At 30.6% G+C, this 18,557-nt stretch overlaps 1 long non-coding RNA gene across 1 annotated transcript in view; it reads right to left on the bottom strand.

Moving 5' to 3' along the window:
* LOC134692107 (uncharacterized) overlaps positions 1–18,062 on the bottom strand; it is a 32,568-nt gene extending 14,506 nt beyond the window's left edge. The window contains exon 1 of the long non-coding RNA XR_010102224.1: positions 17,942–18,062. This is a non-coding gene — a long non-coding RNA (uncharacterized LOC134692107). The remainder of the gene's footprint in view (positions 1–17,941) is intronic.
* Positions 18,063–18,557: the final 495 nt, after the last annotated feature.

Here is an 18,557-nt window from a genome sequence, read left to right as displayed (position 1 = left end):
CACTATGCGTTTGCGATCAAAATGTAATTATTTATCATTTATCTGATGATTAACCTGATTGTAATTTTACAAGTTACTGCATCCTTTACAGCATCATAATGTTTACAGAACGTATATCCGCCTTATGTATTTGTAAGATACATGATTCGTTTAAATTTTACTACAATTAAAAATTGGATTATTGCATAACGATAATAATACCATACATGATAGAATGCAAAGTTATACACTTATAATTTATATGATGTTATTAACGGTTCCATACATTTTAATTACTCTTATATGAAAGAGCAAGTCAGTTTAAGTATTAATGCTAAGCTATTGTGTTACAAACCCATTTGACTTACTTGTTTGGGTAAGGTTGGAGTTATTTCAATTGGTGCAGTGAGCTTGACTGCTTGACCTTATGACCTCTGTGTATGTGCTTTTTCATTATGTTTTATGCAGAGTTCATTGTTTTATGCTATGTCACGAAACTCGTGCTACTTTCGTAAATCTCGTCACGGCAGTTTGGTTTGAGCTTATTATAATTTTGCAAGTTAGCCTAATCGCTATAATTGTTAATATTTAAATTTATGCAAGTGTACCTTGTTTGCTTTATGTGATCGGTATAAAAAGGATATGTCTCTTACCTATATGTTTATCGCAACCCAATGCTTATTTATTACGAACCAATTTACCTGTCTTTGCCTGTTTTGGGTAATGTGGACGATATTTAAATTTTCGCAGAGGGCGTGGTTGCTTGTACTTATGTCCTCTGTGTATTATTTTTCTCAGAGGTTGTAGTAGCTTGGTCTATGAACTCTGTGTATTTACTTTTGCAAATATTGTAGTATGTAGTGGGTATTGTTTTATGCTTCGTCATGAAACTCATGCTGCTTCGGTTTTGCAGAGGTCGTAGTAGCTTGGTCTATGATCTCTGTATTGTTTTATGCTTCGTCATGAAACTCATACTACTTTTTCAGAGGTCGTAGTAGCTTGGTCTATGACCTCTGTGTATTTGCTTTTGTAAAGTTAATATGTAGTGGGTTTTGTTTTATGCTTCGTCATGAAACGCATGTTTTATTTTTGCAGAGGTCGTAGTAGCTTGGTCTATGATCTCTGTATTGTTTTATGCTTCGCCATGAAACTCATGCTAAACTACATTTAATTATTTTTTCGTCATGGTGATTGGTTTGGAATAAATTAATTTTTTAATCAATTCCTTAACTACATACAAAATTGCCAGTATTTTGATACATGTAGTCAGATTTACATGTTTGTCAGTTTGTAATACATGTTTTTTATTATATTATTTTATTTATCTTTACTAGTATAATTCATGTAAATGATATAGTTTGGGTTGCGATGAACGTAATTGATAATTTTTATGCCGATACTTATGCACTCTAAAGTCGTTTGCTTTTTTTCTATATACTAGATTTGTTAATAAAAATAACATTGGACAAGCCATATATAGATATATACTGATGATATTTTAAAGTGCATACTCTTCATTTAATACATGATAAAAACATCTTTTCTGTTTAATGGTTGATTATTAAAGAAGAGAAACTTTGTTAATTTAATTATCGCATATTATTCCTTAACATGCATTATGTTTGTGGTCCTTGAGTAAGACCAAATTTGTTTTTAATGAGAATTTAATTTTATCCATTATTTTATATTCTTTTTTTGTTTGTTTATTTTCATGCCTTGACTATGGACGAAGAGCGCTAAGAATGGCATTCATCTACGAAAGAACTTTCCCCATTTAAGGACGTGTGCAATAAAGCGTGATATCAACAACTTCCATATACTTTCTTTTGCCAGCGGTATGCCATAAGGCCGATAATACGAACATACGAATATTGATGGGTTGCTGTTTCACTGACATTAAGGACACATACCTAATTTCGAGATTAGAATTTTGATCCAGAAGTGCGAGTCGTATCAACATTGACTAACCAAAGCCTAATTGACTGTTTTATAAATACAAATTTACAAAATACGACTTCGATCAGCATTTTGATACACAACTGGACCCTAGTTACGATGAAAGCTCAAAGCACCTAATGTTATTCCACCATCTCTTTAAAGTTGACTATGTCGTTAATTGTCCAGGACTCTCGTTACTTAAATACAGCACTTAGTTTTAGAGGAAGGAAAATAAAACAAACAAAGACTTCTACCGCAGTTCATGGATGGAATGGTCCTGATAGTATCCGTGATTCAAGGATTGAAGTCAAATACGTTTATAGAATTTAACAGCTAAAAAGAATAAATTTAGTATCAGAACTTTATACTTCAGCTGTTGCAGGTCAGTATTACCTGACAAAACATTATGATCTTTATTTCATACCATCACAACTGTCTTGTTTTGGGTCAGCTTTGCCTGCCAAAACGTTTATTATCTTTATTTCATAAATTACAACTGTCTTGTTTTGGGTCAGCATTGCCTGCCAAAACGTTTATTATCTTTATTTCATATAATTACAACTGTCTTGTTTTGGGTCAGCATTGCCTGCCAAAACATTTTATGATTTTTATTTCTTATAATTACAACTGTCTTGTTTTGGGTCAGCATTGCCTGCCAAAACGTTTTATGATTTTTATTTCTTATAATTACAACTGTCTTGTTTTGGGCCAGCATTGCCTGCCAAAACGTTTTATGATTTTATTTCATATAATTACAACTGTCTTGTTTTGGGCCAGCATTGCCTGCCAAAACGTTTTATGATTTTATTTCATATAATTACAACTGTCTTGTTTTGGGTCAGCATTGCCTGCCAAAACGTTTTATGATTTTTATTTCATATAGTTACAACTGTCTTGTTTTGGGTCAGCATTGCCTGCCAAAACGGTTTTTATCTTTATTTCACATAATTTCAATGTATCTTGTTTGGGTCAGTATAGCCTGCTAAAACGTTTGTGATCTTCATTTCATACAATGTATGTCTTTATTGCCGCCCTCCTCATGCTGTCTTTACACATTGTTCGAATGTCAATGGGATCTTAGGTAGGCTCGGTTTAACTTCCTGTATGTATACATGAATAATTCGTAAATCATGTTATGGCTTTTAATGTTGCCGTGCTTATTCATACTAATTATTCAAATTATATATATAAAACGACTTAATGGTTTATTCCAATGTTGTCTATATGCTTTTGTCTTTAGAGATAAATCCATCACAAACCAAAGTTTTTATATTTAACTAAACTGGTTATTAACTAAATTGGTTTTTTTTTTCTTCTTTTGGTTAAATGTTTATAGTATGTGTCAAAAGCTATAAATATTTATTCGGTTAAAACTTACATCTTTTCACTTTTATCGCAATTAAGGTACAAAAAATTAAATGAAACATCACTTAAAGCTGGAATAATATATTATTCATTTTACAACTTTATTTAATACTATACAATATAAACCTTTTAAATGTATTGCATTGCAATAACAGTTTGTTAAAATAAATTCTGTATCATGCCAGGAAGGAATGAATTTATTTTATGTTAGGTTGAAGTAAGTTTGGTGTATTCCTCCTTTTTTTATAGTGGTGTTATCGATATAAATTATTACTATTAATATTGAATGGTGATGTTCACCAGTCATTAAATTTCTAAAAAGCTGTATATTTAAAAAATTGTGACTAAAACTTTTCCTTTTACCGTATCATGAGTTACGAAAATTATTTCTATAGTCTCATATCAATTCGGATCACAACAAAAATAACTGAGAGTTAAAAAAGGTTTACACTAAATACTTATTTACTAATTTCAATTTAAAAATGTTTATCCTATGGAATTCACCCCGCCATATTATGTATGTATGTGCCTTTCCCAAGTTAGGAGCCTGTAGTTCAGTGGTTGTCGTTTGCTTATGTGTTACATTTAAGTTTTTTGCTAATTTTTTAATTTTTAATTTTTTTAATTTTTTTTTTTTATATATAAATACGGCCGTTAGTTTTCTTGTTTGAATTGTTTTACATGGTCATTTTGGGGTCTTTAATAGCTGACTATGCAATATAGGCTTTGCTCATTGTTAAAGGCAGTGCGATGACCTATAGTCGTTAATTTCCGTGTCATTTTGGTCTCTTGTGGTGAACTGTCTTATTGGCAATCATACCACATATTCTTTTTTATATTTATACATTTTCGATTGAAAAATGTCAAGTGTAGTTTGGGAATCCTTTGCTCATGATCCCTTACAGAAATAGTCAGATATAAAACTTCGTATTTAGGAAGGATCCAGGGCTTTGTAAAAATATACTTTAGTTTTGTTTGAATTTTTTAAATTAAAGATATTGTTTCGGTTAATCAAAGTACTAATTGTCTGTACTAAAATATATAAAGGATTCTATATTTAAATGTCTGGATGTAAGAAGAAATATGAATTCTGAATCATACTTACATTGTAACTGCGATTCTATTGTAATTTAATTGCTGTGATCCTGGTCGGAATAAGATTTACACCTTTTATCATTTTTACCAGTAAGAGATTATTTTAAAGTAATATCTTGGTATATGAAAATAGGAACTTTTAATATTTCTGCTAAATGTGGAAACGTTCTACATAATAAAGTGATATGTGTTTGGTGTACATGTATGTGAATGTATTTTTTTTTTTCAAAGTCATATATAATTATATTCACGTCGCCAGAGTCCTCGGGTGGGGGATCCACTCTTTTAGCCTTAGAGTGGATTGTGGCAGGTTTTTCTCCCCACCTTTGCTATTCTTTGTCATTTATTCAATTATAATGATATTAGTTGATGTAATTTCGTAGTAATTATGTATTATTATTTCATATTAAATATGAACTTTTATGTCAAATGTTTTATTAGCAAAATGTATTTTTTGCATTTTATGATTTTGAATAAATGACCTTTTTTCGTCAGTTTAGTTTTTATATCATATAGCAAATCAAGCTCAGACTCTGGCTTGTGTATACGTAGTATGTTTATGGTATCTAGCTGTCTGTCTTAAAACCTGTTTTATTTGCTAATTGAAAATTAAGCGGAATAAAATAATTTAAGACAGCAGAGAAGATAATTCTGTTTAATTGGTTATTACTAACCGACTTAAATAAAAGAGTGAGCTTTTATTACTGTAAATGTATAATGTCTCTAGTCTGGTCAAAGGGTCAGAGTGTCCTACTTAATTAAATGATAAATTGTTGAAATTAGATAACTTGTTTTCACGTGCAGAGAAATTTCTTTTATGACCAATGCATGATTGGATATCATCTTTCTTATTGGTCAATGGCCTTGCGGGTCAGCACGAGTTCACGTGTAAGTGCATTGTGATCACTTCCTTTTATCATCAGCATTTGATGTGTTAACTTGTGATTCTTATCAAACAATTTGTTCAAAATTCCCACCCACATACCGCCCTTTATTTTATCTTTTGAAGTAGATATGTATATATGTTTATTTATGGGGCAGGTTTTTCTCCCCACCTTTGCTATTCTTTGTCATTTATTCAATTATAATGATATTAGTTGATGTAATTTCGTAGTAATTATGTATTATTATTTCATATTAAATATGAACTTTTATGTCAAATGTTTTATTAGCAAAATGTATTTTTTGCATTTTATGATTTTGAATAAATGACCTTTTTTCGTCAGTTTAGTTTTTATATCATATAGCAAATCAAGCTCAGACTCTGGCTTGTGTATACGTAGTATGTTTATGGTATCTAGCTGTCTGTCTTAAAAACTGTATATCAAGTATATACTGACTTATAAAATGTGACAACAGGTAATATAAAAGAGGGAAGAAATATTACTAAAGGGATATTCAAACAAATAAGTGTTACAATTTTCACTTTTAATTGAAAGAACCCTTCTTTTACTTTTTATTGAAAAACGTTTGAATGTATTGCAACTGACAGAACCTAAACTTCTCTTTTCTTCTTTCCATTTACATGGAAATGAAGGTAGAAGGACGAGTAAAAATGTACATCAGGATGGATATTTTTACAATGACCAATGAGACTATAAAAAAACTACCACAGTTTCTTTAAACAGAAGTATTGAGTGCAAACTTAGATTATTTTTATTGTCAATCTAATATAATACTGGAAATAATTGTTTTTGCTTTATATATATTTAGATATGCATTCATATGCAAGTTCTGTGAAAAATAACATAATTATTTGTTAAACACTAAACCAGATATATTGTCTTTGAAATTTGTGAATTTATTGGCTTAAACTATAGTGCAAAAATATATATTTATATAAAGATGCATTCGTGTTAACTTCCAATTTTAATTATTTTTGCTGAATTAAGATTTCGTCAAATACTTATATACCTTAACATAACTATTTGTTAAAACTCTAAGACAGCTGAATTGTTTTTAAAATTTTGAAACGTTATTGCATTTAATTATAGTGCAAATAAATATTTATATATAGCTTCGTTCGTGTTAACTTCCAATTGAAATACCTTAGCTGCATTACGTTATCGACATCCATTTAAAATCCTTTCAAACATTACTTTTAAAATTACATGGAATTAAAATAACTTATAAAATTGTGTTTAAACTCATTTTTTAATTGATAATTAAATGTTTAACTACATTAATACATTTTGTCGGTATTCTTTTCTAGGCCCAATATCTTAACAAACGTACTTTTATAAATTGTACTACAAAATAAGTTTTTATTACAAGCTTCATGAAAATATTTTGGAAAACTGATGAATGAAATGATTTCTAAAAAGAATTTCTGTTAAAACATTTAAACCCGTTCTTCTTTAAATGCACCTGTCTGAAATCAGGAACTTGTTGTTCAGTGGTTGCCGTTTGTTTGGTTGGGTTCATAAGTTTTTTTCTTATTTTCGTTTTTATATGAATTAGACCGTTGATTTGTCCGTTTAAATGGTTTTTCACTAGTCATTTTGGACGCTTTGATAACTTGCTGTTCAGTGAAAGTCAAGGATCAGTGCTGAGAGTCGTACTTTGGCCTATAATCGTTAATTTTTTTGGCATTGTGACTTAGATTGAATGTTTGCTATTGGCACTCATACCAATGAATGAGTATGTGAATTCACATTATTATAAGACATGTCACGGTACTTTTATATCCCATAATCATGTTTTAAGTTTTGTTGTTATATTTATTTCGCATCGGGCTTTGTCTAATATTTCGATTCTGTGTGTGTTACATTTTTATGTTGTGGCGTCATTTTCTTGTATTTAATGCGTTTCCCTCGGTTTTGGTTTATGACCCGGATTTGTTTTTGTCTATCGATTTATGAGTTTTGAACATCGGTATACTACTGTTGCCTTTATTTAGAACAACAAAAAGAGGTAAAATATATTCAGACTCATAAGTCGAAAATTAACTGATAACGCCATGCCAAAATAAAAAAACAACAAAAGTCAAACATCAGAATAGAAACAACGGAATAAAAACAAAGGAAGAAAAACTAAAGACTGTACGACTGTAAATAAAGTGTGCTTTGTATATTAAAGGATCAAATTGGTGTCTTTGTTTTTGGAGGTTTTTTGTAACCTAGTTATATGTATCTATTAAGTATTCAATATATATGTAACCCTACGCAACGTAGCTGCAACAGCTATATTTGTGAGCCCAACCTTGTACAAGAATGAATAATATTGTTTTTTGGGGTTTTTTTTCTAGTTTGTTTTGTACATTCTTATTTGGAAACATATAAATATCAAACCTAACACTTGCTTTCATGCTCAAACGTTATTACTAGATCAACATGATTAATAAATAAGTAGTCTTATTTTGAACGGTTTAACATAATCGTGGCATTTATTACTCGTGAAGGGAAATGTGGAGAGATCATGATGTTATTTACATTAATACCTTCTCATTATTTAAAAAGACCAAGATGAGTTAAACATTAACGTACAGTCGGAGATTTGAAAAGCAATTGTCCAAGATATTTACGTAGTAGATAGAACGCAATATGTACACACTGACTATAGCTTGCAGTTTGATCTGTAGTAAATCCAAAGATAATTGTTAAAGGATGCCTTATCGTTTAAAGTAACATTGTTTATTCTATAAGACATCTGTTATCTAAAATGTCATAACGTCTTGAATTATAAGTCGTGAATCTTATTACAAAACGTGAAACTTTAACATTTGACTTTTTACAAGCATAACTTTGAAATACAAGTATTGAATTGATATTTTACGATTGAGAGCTTTCATGTAAATGAATCATTATTGTCAATATCTGCTGGATCAATTATTTGCATTTTAACCTGTTTAATGGATAGAAATGCATAAGATGGACAAACAAATGTTAATAGTTATGGTATATAATAAATTATGCGATGCATACTAGTCATAATGAAAACACGATGTCAGGTAATTCCATTCCAATATAAAGAAAACGGATGCACGGAAACAAGCTAAATTAATTGTTCAACTAAGGGGGCTCGCGGGTCTAAATAAAAAAAACATTTTAACATAGGATTTCCTTATATTTTTCTATAAATGAACTTTATCTTATACATAATAGAAATATGAAATACATGGGATCACCATTCATTTACGCTCATAATTTGCCTTCGAAAGAATCATACATTTTTATTAATGTCCTTTCTTTCTGTTAAACTAATTTGAGAAATAGCGGTAATATCGAAATAAAAAAAGACCTAATTACAGAAATCGGTTAAATTCTAAAATTATTTAGTTACTGAAAATCTTATTCGAAAACCACAATAAAACAATATAGGTCAAAGATGAGTTAAAAAAAAGATGCTTAATGCCAAAAATTGCATGTTTGCACCAAAGGGAGACAATTTTGAGCTTTTTCAATGATATCTACATTTTAAAAGTCACCTGGGGCCAACACGAATTGACTTTTTTGGAATAATTTTTTTACCATATGATAAATTAACGACTACTAAAGGTAATAAATAAAAAATATACCCGCGAGCCTCCTTAATATCATGTTTGGAGGTTGTGGTTTAAATCTTATATCAAAATTATTGATCTCAGAAGAAATTGCATTGTCAATTCAAACAATATTTCTTTTTCATGGAAAATTTCAAGCACTGATAATTAAACTTAAAATTGTTACAAAATTTGACATAATCGGATTAAATTTATTTTAACACAAAATTGTCATATTTTTGATTTTTGTTCATGTTTCAATCATATGGTTTTTTTTTATGTAATGCTTTTCCTTTAAACTTATAATATAGTCAAGTACTCACATTGATTAATATCAATTTAACATTATAATGTAAAATATTAAATCAGCAGACATTGATAATAATGGTTAATCTACATAAAATCCCTCTATAGTTCTAGGACAAAGGAGAAGGTTCAGTAAGACCAATTTTTGGCCCCAAAATATAGCAGTTTTACAAAATTGTTAAAATGTAATCTTCAAGCTATGTTTTTTGAAAGTAAAATGCTTCTGCTACTTAAATATGGGCTGTTTTTGACAATTCAAGGCACAAATATCGCGTACTGGCATCATTAAAGGTTGGGGATGAACACGGATGCGGCCACTTTCATTTATGACAAAAACCATCTGAAAAGTGTCATATCTGATAGATTTTTAATATTTTAGCTTGAATCAGAGCGTTTTTAATGACGAAATCAGTTAGAAGCTTTCACATAAACTAATCGAATCAATTAAGATAGGCGCCTAAGTGTTTAAAAAGTGTCAAAAAGCTTTCGTTAGATATACCTGAAATTTTAAAATATCAATCAAATACTTGAAGTGCAGAGTTGTACATGTCAAAATCAAAATATTCATTGCCATTTAGGTTTGACATTTCATAAATCTGCTTAATATAGAACAATACACGTATAATATAAATACTTCTAGTTATTTTGAGATAAGTCTGTTAAGATTGTATTACGCAAAATTGTTTATATATAAAAAGTAAAATGACAAGAAACTTTGAGGAAAATTAACAATGGAAAGTCCTTAAATAAATGGCAAAATCAAAAGCTCAATCACATCAATCGAATGGCAACAACTGTCGTATTCCTGACTTCGTAAAGGTTTTTCTCATGTAGAAATGGTGGATTAAATCTAGTTTTATGGCAAGCTCAACTTGTATGACATTTGCATAAAATGTATTTATAAAAATCTAAGTCATATTTTGTTTAACTATTACTGGATTAAGATCAGATAAATCTATAGCGGAAATTAAAAAAAAATCATTAATAACAGGCTCAAAATTTTGCACCCAAAAAGAACGATCCGTCTAAAAAGAGACTCGACAGTTACACAGGAAATGAATAAAAAAAAAAAGAAAAATGCTAAATGAAATGTATTGGGGGCCAAACATTACAAAAGTTTGTGACTAATACGTACAGATTAGTTGGTCTATTCCCATTGTGTGTTAATTGTTAGCCACTGCGTCCTTTCAAAGTAATTCTCAAATCTTCATTATTTGTAATTTTTCTTTTATACCCTCTTGTCTTTTTTATTATAGAATCTTTTGAGCTCCGACAATTGCTAATACTGGCGTGATCCAAAGGCATTCACATAATGGTTTGACTACTGCATATAATGTATTGACCTAAGCATATGATGTTGTGATCACGGCATTTAATTTTGTGATCACTGCATACAACGCTGTGATCACGGCAATTAATTTTGTAATCACTGCATACAACGCTGTGATCACGGCATTTAATTTTGTGATCACTGCATACAACGCTGTGACCACTGCATGTAATGCTTCAACAACTGCATAAAATTATACTCATAAACATGAATCAGTCATGATGTGCATTTTTTTTATGTACATTTTGTTTATTGTTATTTTCTCCCGAAATTATGTCATTAAAGAACATCCATGACTGACTATGTGGTATTTGGTTTTCTCATTATTGAAGGCCATGTTTTTATCTTTAGTTGTTAAATCTGTGTCCTCGTGCTATTGAAGAGTGTCATTAGTAATCATATCCCATCTTTTTTTTAAGTAATGGAAGTTTCAACAGCTCTTCAAAGACTGCTGGATCGTTACCTTATCTTTATTTTGATACTTCGTTAATCCTAATATCGTTTTAGAATTACCTAGTTTTTGAGAGAAAAAAACATAACAAATTTCTTTGAATTATATAAAGATGACTTGAGCAATAAAGTTTATGAAAGAAAAAACATAAAACAATAATTAATACTACGAAACATACTAAAAACTTTAAAAAATCATTTTATTGTATCTACTACGTTCATTTTTCATATGCTTTTTATGAATTAATGGAAAATGTCAAGTTCACGTCTGTGAAAAAGTATGCCATTAACACAACGTAATAAATCTTAAGATTATTCAATTAGTCGTAAATAAAAAGACTGAAATAGTATCAAACCGAAAACATTAAAAAACGATACACAATGGTATCAGGGAAATTCAACGTGCAAAGAAATCTTAATTAAAATTAATTTGAAAAAATACTAGAATAAAACAAAAACCAATTTTCACCAACATATTTGTGAGGAAATTTCTGAAAAATAAGAACTATAAATTATTTCTTTCAGAGTAAAAATCGACTAAATGAATTGAAATTTAGATCAGCATGAAACTGAAGAAATACAGTGATCTGCCTTTTTCGATGGGTCAATTCACCCATTTGGTGTAAACAATTCGAATAAGTCACGTCACAGTTATCTTCATTTGAAATTCTGTATTTGTAAGAAAAGAAAACCTCTGCAAATACAGGATTATATATTTTTATGTATAATTCAATTTTTTTTCTAAACCCTTGAGGAGAAAGGGCATTTAGCGCACAATCAAATTTCGAAGTTATATATTCCAAAATGCCAGATTCATACAATGAAGCTTGCTCTATGATGATTTCGTCCACTTTTCGTCAGGGCAGAAATTTTTTGCAATGGCTGAGCTGGTATGTCAAAATGTTGTCATTTAGCTAGACAATGACTATCTCAGATGTAATTAATAATTGACAAGTTTGCATAGATTGGTAGATTCAACATTTTGACTGAGGAATGGAAATTTAACATGTTAATCTGACTTTTGATATATGATACTTTAACGGACTAATCAGCGGATCGGGTGATAGGCAGAAATATAATTACACATACTGATATTTTGGTTATTTTGCATCAAGATCAGCAAGTAAGGATTATCACATTCAGTTAGCCATTTCATTTGTCTGCTTGTCTGCAAGTCAAATTGACTGAGATTGATTCACTAAGAATCATATTTATCAAAGTTGTACATATATCGATGCTAGTTTGTTTTGTTTGATAAGGAACATGTGTTTATGCTATTTATAGAAAGGTCAGTTTGATTGGATATATAAAGTATGCGGAAAGAATTTCATGCACGGGTGGTTTGATAGTTGTAAAGTCATTCGAGGCATTGCAGTCAAGTGCTCTAGATGCTTTTTTCCAAATAAATAACATTATGATAATTATTTACAGGTTGATAGTCCAAGAAGAGTCGCAAATATTGATGTTGCAGTGCTAGTTAGAGACAAGACAATTTTCATAATTCTCATTGATATATAATGAATTACGTGTACTTATTACCTGAATAAAATGCACTTTTGCAACTGGCTACTCCCGAGAGTTTTGTATTAAATTGATAAATGTTTTATGTTCGGTTGAGGTTACGAATTAGAACATAAAAGTAGTTTTTGTTTGTTGTTAATGCGAATTTTAGTTTATCTTTTACCTTACCTTTCACCTCAACCTTGATTTACACACATAATTATGCGATTCATACATTAGATTGGTAATATAAGATAAGATAACTTTTATTAACCAATCATGGTGCCCAAAATTTGAGCTATACAATCAAATGAATGCATTACAAAATAAAGCACAGAAAATGATTAGAATGATTAAAGTACATCTAAACAACATGATTGGTCGTGACCTGTCGACCTAGGACTAGCCATTTTTGTACAATATCAACAATTAGGATTGACAATTTATTCAAATGAAAAAGTATCTACGCAATGGTTGTTCTATGAATATTTCAAGGGGTCTCGGTGGCCGAGTGTTCTAAGAAGTCTAACAACTGTATCACTACCCTTTTAGGTTGTGAGTACGAATGTCGCATGGGTCAGGTGCACTCAACATCCATCTTTATTGACTTTGATTGTTAGTGTTTCTACCGAAGGTCGGTTATTCTCTCAGGGGACTGACGTTTCGTTTGCTAATAAAAACTGACCGCCACGAAATAGCACTATAATGTTGATAGGTAGCATTACACACCAAGTAATTATTGAACCAGGCAATCATTAAATCTTTTAGACGAGTCAAAGCAATATACTATAAGTTGTTTCATTGAATTTTCTTGAAGTCACAAGGCACTTACATAATTCATTATTGAAACTTCAGTTTATTTTGATACAATGTTAATGCATTTACGATGAAAATTTAAATGGTAAATGTTTGATTTGATTATCTAGATAAGTACATTCTAATTTCAAACCTATAAAACATATACGCACATTCTTCTCTATGTGACAAGGATGACGTGCTAAACAACTATGAATTCTTAATTTACGAAACTAACAAAACGGGTAGAAATAAAGTGAAATGTTATTTGAAATATCTTTGTAACGTAATGTAAATTTAAAGCTGCTCATTACATTTCAATCTATGTTTGAAACCATCGTGAAAACAGAAGTACAAATGTATTTGATGCCACTAACGTAGAAACTAATGACCAAATTAAAAATAAACATGACATCCGTTAGTGGAATAATACCGCAAAAAGGGAACTTTACAGTAACAACATTCACACAGTTATTAAAGCAACTACTAATATTAACATATTCGTTGAAAGATAATGTCTCAAAGATAAAGTGCTGAAGTATATTGTATATTGTATATTGTATACCATATGAGAGATAGAAGTTAAGCTAGCTTTAAACCCATGTTTAATCCATCATTTTTTACATTATGAAATCCCTGTATTAAGAGAGGAATATGACCATTGTTCTCCATTCAATTAATGTTTTGGGGCTTTTAATTTTGCCAATTGATACGGGTACTTTTTTTACTTCCTCATTCAATCGGGAAAACCAAAGTTCTTATATAGAAAAAAACGAGAAACGAGAAACACGTATGAAGTACATCAACAAACTATAACTACTGAACATCAGATTTCTGATTTTGAACAGGTACATATGTATAATTATTCTGATTTGCAGTTGGTACAATTGCAGTTTGTGCTTTACGATAATCGTATATCATTTTTTCTTCATTAATCAACGATACTCCAATATCCATCGATCGCTATATTTTAATTGTTATATTTTTTTAATAATGATGTATAGAGGCCAGTCACTCTTAGAAATTAATGTCAACATAAAACAACGATTGATCGTGACTACTGTTATTGCTTCAAGGCTAATCAAATCGTGTGCTTTTAAAATGTAACTAATATAGAATATCAGTCCGAATCAAAACTTTTAATGTAAAACGAATATATTGTGTTGAGTTAATGAGATAAATGATTAAGTTTCTCTTGAAGAACATGTTGTACATTTAATGATATAATACCGGGTCAAAATGAATAACAGTGGGGGCAATAAAGGTGTCTGGAAATGAAGAAAATAGGATATTCGTTGTGTCGCTACAAAAAGAGTAAATTCTTTTTATCGTAAAATCTATAATGCATAACAAAATTATATGAGGTACACGAAATTGATCTAAAACAAACGCATTGATGTTTTGTGTCCCAAAAAAAGCAGATCGGACATATTTTGAATTTATTTACCGACTATTTTTGTTTTGGATTAATTGTAATTATAACATTATAATCAAACTAAAACAGTCTTTAACATATGCTTTTCAAATAATTTTGTTTTCTCTATATATGGATACTTTTGTAAAAAGTTGCAATTCAATCTTTATTGAAAAAGCCTTAGAATGGCACTCAAAAGTTGCAATTCAATCTTTATTGAAAAAGCCTTAGAATGGCACTCAAAAGTTGCAATTCAATCTTTATTGAAAAAGCCTTAGAATGGCACTCAAAAGTTGCAATTCAATCTTTATTGAAAAAGCCTTAGAATGGCACTCAAAAGTTGCAATTCAATCTTTATTGAAAAAGCCTTAGAATGGCACTCAAAAGTTGCATTCAAACACAATCAATCAATCATCTGTGTTAAATATCAAATTCAAATGTTTTGTTCTCCCCATGAATAAGCATAAGCACACCACTGTCCCAGATTGAGGGGGGTTGGGATCCCACTAACATATTAATCCCCCCCCAATTCCGGCCACACACACATTTTTTTGTACAAATATTTGGCTGTTATTTTTCATCTCCTTAGGATTGTTTTACATTTGTCATTTCGGGTCATTTTATAGCTGACTAGGCGGTATGAGCTTTGCTCATTGTTGAAGTCGTATGGTAATCTAAAACCCGAAATGACAATTGTAAACTAATTCAAAAAAGAAAACTAACTGCCTGATATTTGTTTATTCTAATGCAACAACGTTTGTAACGTTCATTTTGATTGGATAACGTCACTTTCTTACATGGCATCAATTGACAATTGATGCTATGGGACGCACGCGCAAGCGCAGACGGCATATGACAGATTTTAAATACATGTTTTAACGTTGTTTTCTGTCAGTTTCATTAGAATGGAGATAACAATATTGTATTTTAAGCTCCGACGGCATCAATTTGGGATTTGATGGTCGCAAATACCCGTTTACTGTCTCCGCTAACGCGTCGCCAGTAAACTTAATTTGCGACCATCAAATCCCCAATTGATGCCGTCGGAGCTTAAAATACAATACAGTTATCTCCTAAGTGCAATGAATGAAATATATATATTTTAAGAATTGAATGCTTCTTTTTGTAAATTTATTGGGGTGTAAAAGCGTTCACCGAAGTACATTGTGTATGAAGCGCGGAAGCGCTTCATTCTAAAAATGTACGCACGGTCAATTTTTTTACAACCCTATAAAGTTACAAAAAGAAGTATTCAATACTTATAATTACATTTTTTAGCTAGGATCATGAAAACACGATTTTTATCCAGTTTTATTTAATTCACCTGTGCACTTTATTGTGGGACCTCGTGTCATCACGCATGATAAATGTTATTGTCTCATGCAATGAATAACATGTGATGTGCTGTTAGCCAATCAGAATAACGTATTATAATGAAACATACAATGTTATTATATGCATATGATACAGCAAGAAACGACTACCACTGAGTTGGTTAGGAGCTCCGTTGATAAACTCTATTTCCACATACAACAATTAACATAGGGGTTTTCCTCAATCTTTGCTTGAAGACTGGTTACATTCAAGAAAATCAATAACAACAACAAACTACTCAATCTTTGTTCTTATTTCAACATGGGTAGTCATTATGATTGTCAATATTTTACACCTCGCTTTGTCTCGTTATAAGAACAATGATACATATAATCCCTACCTAGTAAAATGAGCGCATAGCATGGCATGAAAGAATTAAATTTGGTATACGTTGATGTGAAGTACGTCATCCGTGTCGCATAGTGAAGATTGTGCGTAAAGGTTTTATAAGTTTTAAATTAGAATGTACCTATATTATCAAGACAATCAAATAAAACATTCATCATTTAAATTTTCATCGTAAAGGCAATAAAATTGTATCGAAATAAAGGGAAAATTCACTAATGAATTATATAAGTGCCTCGTGACTAAAGGAAAGTCAATGAAACAAATGTATATTACTATTACTGGTCTGAAGTAGACGGTTTGAATAATTGATTGGTGTTTAATGCCTTTTTCAACATCATTGTGAAATTTCATTGCGGTCAGTTTTTATTGTTTGAGGATGCTGGATTGTCCAAAGAGAACCAGTGACCTTCGTGTAGGAAAACTTACAATTCTAGTCCACTAGTACTCGAGTCGAGTGCTTCTGAGTTTACAAATACAGTGTTGATAGGCTAGTGATACAGTAGTACGACAACTTAGACCACTCGAACACCGAGGCCCTTTTCTTTTATTTGACAAGGAAAATGAATATGTTTTTATGAGTTATTCATTATCACTATACATTCAAAGGCAAACAGATTATAGCAATACAAACCAACAAAATGTTGTTCATAAAAGGTCAATTTCACAGTTTAGATATCAAAAGATATAGACTACCGATTTCATTAACACGCGTTTTTACATGCAGTGATCGAAAAAATCTTCATATTTTTTTTTAACACAGTGTAATTCAAATAGGAGTTAACCAATACCTGCTATTCAATCTTTGAGAATATTTTCGGAATTATTTTGTTCGAAATTTCGACAAATGTAAATGTGATGAAAAAATAAACTTTCTTTGTTTTATCAATTCTGTTTTGTCATTTTATAATAAAATAAATATATATTGTATAAATATAAACCCAAGCTTTTTGTCCAACAAGCATTGAATTAAATGCAGCTGAAATTTCAAAAACGACTACATGTGTCTATATTAGTAACAAAAACGACATCCGATATATCTAAGAAACACATCTGTGTTTAATTTTATATATAGACTACATTTGCAGTTATTCCCAATTTCACAACATCTGTTGAGTTAATAGTGTGCATACGACATAATGTCTTGCTACACACATTGATAAGTCCTTGAAGGAAACCATAGAAGCAATAGTATTTTTTTAACTCCTTATGATCATAGACTACCCCAAACCTAAATCGTTTGTATGTGCCCTGGTCAACATGTCGATGACCTCAATAATTTCGTTGTCTGGGGAACTATAAGTTTGAAGTCACGCTTTAATTTACTAATTTCAATTTAATTTTTCTGTACCTACACCATTACATGTATGGCAGACGACACTAACTATTTTCCTCCGACAAACATAACATAAGTATACAGTCCCGTCAAAAAGCATATAAAACAGGCTAAATTAAATCCAATATTTCCGGTTACCAGAAATAGCAAGTAGAGGTACATAAAAATTGTATCAGAACGTATGAAAGTTGTAGTACAAAGTAAAACAGTATTCAGAGCATACATGTATCTTACCTTTTCCATCTTATTTGTTAGTTTAATAATGAAATCCGTTATAAAGTTTTCTTCGGTTTCTGAAGTTTATATCAAATGAAAACTGTTTAATATTATTAATTATATATACATGGCATATCAACTGCTTCCCATAGAGATTTGAGGAATTATGAGTGTACTAAAATATTTCAAAGGACGGATTCCATTGACGTATCAGTTTGTTAAAGATCCCCTAAACCGTATTTTTCGCGTCAGCCTGCTCACGAATTATACATAATTGATAACAATGAAGATATAATTACAATAATTTTAATTCATAAATGTTTGCTGTTATGTCATAACTAGACTTAATAGTTAGCCTTACGTAATATTAATACTCGTAATTTAAATTCTGTCCTATTGTATAACTGTAATGATGTCATCATGTGGTCAGGTCAGGTTAAGGAATTTGTTTTCAGATGTTCCGACTCCTTGTTGTTTTTTTTCAATATTACATGGTATTATCCCCGGCTTAGTATATATCTAGGATTTTGATTGGTTAACGCACGTCGTTACAAAACCCATAGCCCCTGGGTGTTGCTAACCCATATCCCCGGACGTTGCTAACCATTATCCCGCGGGAACTTCACGCAAGTTT

Source organism: Mytilus trossulus, chromosome 12 (genome assembly GCF_036588685.1).
Source record: "Mytilus trossulus isolate FHL-02 chromosome 12, PNRI_Mtr1.1.1.hap1, whole genome shotgun sequence".
NCBI lineage: Eukaryota > Metazoa > Mollusca > Bivalvia > Mytilida > Mytilidae > Mytilus > Mytilus trossulus.
Note: the sequence above shows the minus strand (reverse complement) of the source record. Positions and strands in the feature narration are given on the sequence as shown.